Source organism: Rhincodon typus, chromosome 17, assembly GCF_021869965.1.
Source record: "Rhincodon typus isolate 14 chromosome 17, sRhiTyp1.1, whole genome shotgun sequence".
Taxonomy (NCBI): domain Eukaryota; kingdom Metazoa; phylum Chordata; class Chondrichthyes; order Orectolobiformes; family Rhincodontidae; genus Rhincodon; species Rhincodon typus.
The window spans coordinates 57,297,704-57,303,907 of record NC_063348.1 but is presented as its reverse complement, the minus strand read 5'-3'; the positions used below and the strand labels follow the sequence as shown (position 1 = coordinate 57,303,907).

Genomic DNA, 6,204 nt, shown 5'->3' with positions numbered 1-6,204 from the left:
GGGCTTGCTTCTTATTATTTTCTGTTGGGCTCACTATTTCCTATTTTTAGCTGGGCTTGCTATTAATATTTTCAGTCGGGTTCACTATTTGTATAATCAGCTGGGCTCACTATTTCCTATTTTTATCTGTTTGTCTGCAGGCTTCCAGCCCCCACAACGAGATTGTCAGCTGCTGGCAGCGACAACAAGGCTCGTGTATCCACCAGCGCAAACAACAGGCGCAGTCAGAGCTTCAACAACTTTGATAAATCCAAATCTGCTCACAACCCAGCGGCAAGTAATGAGAAAGGTACAACTGTTATCACTTGTACATTCGCATTCTAGGTGCCAGTTAGGTGCTGCTTGACTTAGGCGTGCCTCAGTTTAAACTCCCCACCCCGTGTACGGACATGAGAGCTGGAGGACGTTAAGTGCAGCCCTAAGGGAGTAAATGCAAACTTGTCAATGCAATGCTGCCTTTTGGATGAACAACAATTAAGTCCTATCTCCTTGCTCAGGCACATTAACAGCTGCTGTTGCACAATTCAAAGCAAGGATAGAGAACTTTTCTTTAATCATGTAGAAGGCGCTGGAGAAGCTCTGCAGATCTGGCAGTGGAGAGAGAAACAGAGTTAACCTTTCGAATCCAATAGCTATTTTTCAGTACAGTTCCAATGAAATGTCATACTGGACTTGAAGCATTAACTGTTTCTCTCTCCACAGATGCTGTCCTATCTGCTCAGATTTTACAGCACTTTCTGCTTTTATTTCAGATCTCCAGCATCTGCCAGTATTCCACTTTTCGAATAGAAGACTGTTGTTCTGACCAATTAATATTCTTCAACCGATACCATTGTAACAGATTGTCTTATCTTTGTTTGTTTGTTTGTTTGCAAACGGTGGAGCCTTTCTGAGTGCAGTTTGTTTGCTACATATTTTTGTCAAGTTATTTTGGCTGCATTGACAAGTTTGCATTCGCTGTTAGTCTTTCATTCCTGATAAAAACAATAGGAGTTCATGACAAAAAAAAGTATTGAAAGAACTGCGCTTGCTGGAAATCTGAAACAAAAACAGAAATTGCAGGAGAAACTCAGCAGGTCTGGCAGCATCTGTGGAGAGGGAAACAGAATTAACTTTTCGGGTCCAATGATCCTTCTTCAGAACTTTTGGAGTTCATGAAATATTTTGGACATACTGAGGATGTGGAGAAGGTTTTAAAAGTTGAAGTTGAAACTATGCTCTGGACTTTGGTTTTCTGGCTGGGAGCATAAAGTTGGGAGAATTCTGGGCTCTGCAAGCCCAGTGCAGGAGAATGCACCCAGGAAGGGGTGGGGGTATGGGCGGCAGTGGCTATGGCTGAGTCTTAGGAATTCTGGTGGACAACCCTGCAAAAGGTGCAGGGGTGGGGATGGAAATGGATTGGTTACAAAGCAACGAAGAAAGAAATAGGGTAACTGACAACCTCTTGTACTCATCACTCATATCCACTACCCCACTATACTACATTCCCCATCTGCCAGCCATGCAACTTCATAGTCACAACTCACCCACTGTCCCTCGTAGCTTCCCAGCCAACCTATACCCCATGGTCCTTGTGCCAAATGAGAACCAACTCAGGCCAACCCATCCCAACACCGTTTGCATTTCTCTTACCATGTTAACCTGTCCGTCATGGCCAAACCTCAGGATGTATGCTGAGATTAAATAAACTTGTATCAATTAATGAGCTCACTATTTTGAAATGAAACACTCTCATTGATAAAATCTCATTTCCCTATAACATTTAATCACTTTATAAGTTAATCTTTGAATTAATAGTCCCACTTCAAAGAGTTTATAACCACTTGGAGCTGTCAAACTATGAACTGACAGGCACCCCACTATGATAATGAAAAGCTGTGAAATCAGTTATCCAGAACTAATCCTGGAATGATAACTCCTAGCTTACGACAGTGGAAAGAGTGAAATAGAAAGTACTGACTTTTTTCGCAATGCCGACAGTTTATTGTTTCAAATATTCAAGGTCATGGTTTTAAATGCCTTGCTAGCTTAAGAGCTCCTTTTGAGAGGTCTATTGACAGTTCAAATGAATGTATGTGTTTCTTTATACACATGCATGTCTACTTTTAACAATCCCAAAGGGTACTTAGCCCATTCAAAAGGATACCTCTTGCTGCTAAATGTGTCCTGGGACCATATCCCAAAGGCTATCATACCACTTTAAAGCGATACCTCCCTTCTCCAAAGAACTCTGTCAGCTATTGACCTTCTCCTATTGGGTGCAAAGTGTACAAGCTGTGTTTTGGGTATCTCACCACCGAAAATAAGTTCAGTCCAAGACAGCAGCACTTTATGTGCAAGTTAAAATCCAACCCCATTCTCCCTGCAACATCCCCCATCCCTTGCAAAAAATAGTAGGTGCTGAGCTTGGGGGCTATACTTTGGGCCTCCATTGCTATGTTTGTAATTGTACAAACACTCCCTGTCTACATACAAAGTCCAGGTGTGGGTTTTAAAGCTTCCCTCATCGCATTTGGATTTTAAGTTTTGTGATTATAAATAACTGATTTAGAGAAAGCAAAAAGGCAAAGAAATAAAGCGAGAGACAAACGCTGAATTCAAACTGAGCCAAAAATTCCATTCAAGTCTTCCAGTGTAGAGAGTTCCGATTTTTGGTGCCCAGTTTGTACTGTGTTAGCTGATTCCATCTGTTTCTTTGATGCAGCTAAGACAGTTGACCTTGTCACGATGGAGTTGCCAACTCACTTGAATGGCCCAGGACTCCCCCAGAATGGGACATTGGCCTCCTGGATCCTGCAAAGTGTTTGCACTTCCTTTGAAAGGGAAACATCTGCTGATTTTCATTTCTCCTGTGACCCCTCCTGGAAATGCACAAGGGGGATCTTAGCATGGGGAGAGTGCTGAGCTTAGCTGTGTTCTGTCTGTTGTCAAGTATTTGCCTAAACCCAGTGACAATTCCCACATATGTAAAATTGACACTTGTACAAGGTTTCCCTGATACCATGGGAATGTATTTCAGGCAAAAGTCAAAGGCTCCAATGAAAGGAAAATTTATATTTGGCGAGGAACTGCAAATGTAATACATTGTCTGCATATAATATGTGTGAAGAAGTGGAAAGTATTTGCAGTGCACTTTCCTAAATCACCGAATGTGAGAATTGTAACAAGCCAGAAAAAGGCCATTTGGCCTATTGTATCTGTGTCAGCTCTCCAAATGAGCATTTCACCTAGTGCCATTCATTTGCCTTCTTTCCATAATCTTGCACTTTCTTCTTAACAAATAACAGTCTAAATCCCTTTTAAAAGCTTAGATTGAATCTGCCTCCACCACATCTTCAGGCAGCATCCTAACCACGTGCACTGCGATAAGGGTTTTTCTCATATTACCTCTGCTTCTTTGACCAATTCCTTTAAACGTGTGTTCTCCCACTCGCAAGTTTCTTTCTCCCCGTTTGGTCTATCTAGACCTCTCATGATTTTGAGAACCATACAGTACAGAAGAGTCTGGACTTACAAAAATACACTACTACCCCTCTGGCACTAGGCTCATAGCCATGAATGTTATGACACTTCAAGTGCTCACCCAAGATCTTTTAAAATGTTGTGAGATTGCCCACCTCAAATACTCTCCCGACCCTATCAGATCTCCTCTCCACCTTCTCTTCTCCAAGGCAAACAGTCCCAGCTTCTCCAATCTATCTTTGTAACTGAAATTGCTCATCCCTGGAATCACTGTCCAAACCACTTCTGCACCCTCTCCAATGCGTTCACATCCATCTTAAAATGCAGCATCCAGAATAGAGTCATTGAGTCATTTAGCATGGATATAAAACCTTTGGCCCAACTAGTCCGTGCTGACCAAGTTTCCCAAACTGAACTAGTCCCACTTGCCCGTGGTTGGCCCATATCCCTACAAACCTTTCCTAACCATGTACCTATCAAAATGTCTTTTAAATTTGTAACTATACCTGCATCTATCACTTCCTCTGGCAGTTCATTCTACATACTAACCACCCTCTGTGTGAAAACATTGCCCCTCAGGTCCCTTTTAAATCTTTTTCCTCTCACCTTAAAAATATGTTCCCTAGTTTTGAACTCCCCCAACTAAGGGAAAAGACCTTTGCTATTCACATTATCTATGCCCCTCATAATTTTATAAACCTGTATAAGGTCCCTCCCTCAACCTCCTATGCTCCAGTGAAAACAGTCCCAGCCTATCCAACCTGTCCCTATAGCTCAAAGCCCCCAGTCCCCGCAACGTCCTGGTAAATACTTTCAGAACTCTTCTTCAATTCAATAATATCCTTCCTATAGCAGGGCAACCACAACCATACACAGTACTCCAAAAATGGCCTCTCCAACGTCCTGTACAGCCTCAACATGATATCCTAACTACTATACTCAATGGTCTGAGTAATGAAGACAAGAGTGCCAAACATCATCTTAACCACCCTATCTACCTTTCTTTTTCTTTATTCATTCATGGGATGAGGAAGTTGCTGGTTAGGCAGCATTTATTGCCCATCCCTAATTGTTAAGAGTCAACCACATTGCTGTGGGTCTGGAGTCACATGGAGGCCAGACCAGGTAAGAATAGCAATTTACTTCCCTAAAGGACATTAGTGAACCAGATGGATTTTCCGACAATCAACAATGGATTCACGGTCATCATTAGATTCTTAATTCCAAATATTTTTTATTGAATTCAAATTCCACCATCTGCTGTGGCAGGATTCAAACCCAGGTCTCCAGAACATTATCTGGGCCTCTGAATTAACAGTCCAGTGATAATACCACTAGGCCATCGCCTCCCCTTGACACTATCTTCAAAGAACTATGTACCTAAAACCTGAGGTCTCTCTGTTCAACAACAGGGCCCTATCATTAATTGTGTAAGTCCTGTCCTGAAGAAGGGTAATACCTGAAACGTTGACTTCTCCTTTCCTCCAGATGCTGCCTGGTTTGCTGTGGTCTTCCAGCCTCCTGTTTGTCTATCCTGCCCTTGTTTGTTCTACCAAAATGCAATACCTCGCATACGTACAAATTAAACTCGATCTGCCACTTCTCAGCCCATTGGCCCATTTGTTCAGATCTCTTTGTAATCTTCTTCACTGTCAACTACACCACCAATTTTAGTAAATCCTGGTAAATCTTTTCTGAACCCTCTCCAATTAAATAAGATCCTTCTTATGGCAGATTAACCAGAACTGTACAGAATACTCCGTCTGGGGCCAAACTAGTGTCTTATACATGTACATTGTAGCTTCTTTGCTCTTCCATACTATGCCCTATTGATAAAACTTAGGATGCTATATGTTTTATTATCTACTCTGTCTCAACCTGGTTTGCCACCTTCACTGACTACAGATAGCCCCTTTTACATGTTGGAGATCTCTCTTTTCCAAGTTCCTTTTACAAAAAGAAATCGTTTGGTTGTGCATTTCATTGGACTTGCAATGGGCAATGCTCATTTCACATGAAGGAGTGACAAAACTTTGGATATGCTAGTGTGCAAAGTACAGTTTCATATCAATGAAAGTACGGCGATTCCCTTCTCACTTCTACCAGTAGAGGGTGATAGTGTGTTTGAGAGAGAAAAGCAACTTTACATGCAAGCTATTAATCTGTACCATTTCACTGTCTTCCCCTTTTCCCCTTCTTTTGGCCAACCTCACTGTGACATGGATCTACATTGAGAAGTGGACTAAGACCTTATGAGCATTATTACAAATGAGGTTGAGCTTTCAGCAGCTTCAAAGAACCGTTGATTGAATTGTTGCATGTGACAGGGGGAGATGGAGGCTGTTTGGTTTCTCTTTCCAACTTGTTTCACCACCAATAACTCCCCACCAGCCTTTCCCCATAGGCATGCAGAAAAGCATCTTCACGTAATTATCAAATTCCTTTTTGCAAGTTATTATTGAATCTAAGTGTTGCTTCAAGCTGGAAAGGAGTCAAAGCTTTTTGTCTTGCACTTGTCAGGACGGCCGTGCAAAAAATAGTTAACTTTTCTTGCTGCAACTTTGGGCCAATCATCAGTATTCTAAAAGTGGTGAGACTTCTTTGAGAATACTGTGTCCAATCCTGGTCGCCCTTCTATAGGAAAGACATTGCTAAACTTGAGAAGATGCAGAAAAGACTTGCAAGGATTTAACAAGAATACAGAGTACTGGGCTAATGGTAAGATTCTTGGTAGTGTGGATG

General features: G+C 41.9%; 1 protein-coding gene across 1 annotated transcript in view; it reads left to right on the top strand.

The window, feature by feature from the left end:
• Positions 1–164: 164 nt before the first annotated feature.
• The window catches only part of nav2a (neuron navigator 2a), a 1,048,499-nt gene continuing 1,042,459 nt past the window's right edge, over positions 165–6,204 (top strand). The window contains exon 1 of the mRNA XM_048606898.1: positions 165–289. The gene's annotated coding sequence lies outside the window, so the exon portion shown is untranslated. The remainder of the gene's footprint in view (positions 290–6,204) is intronic.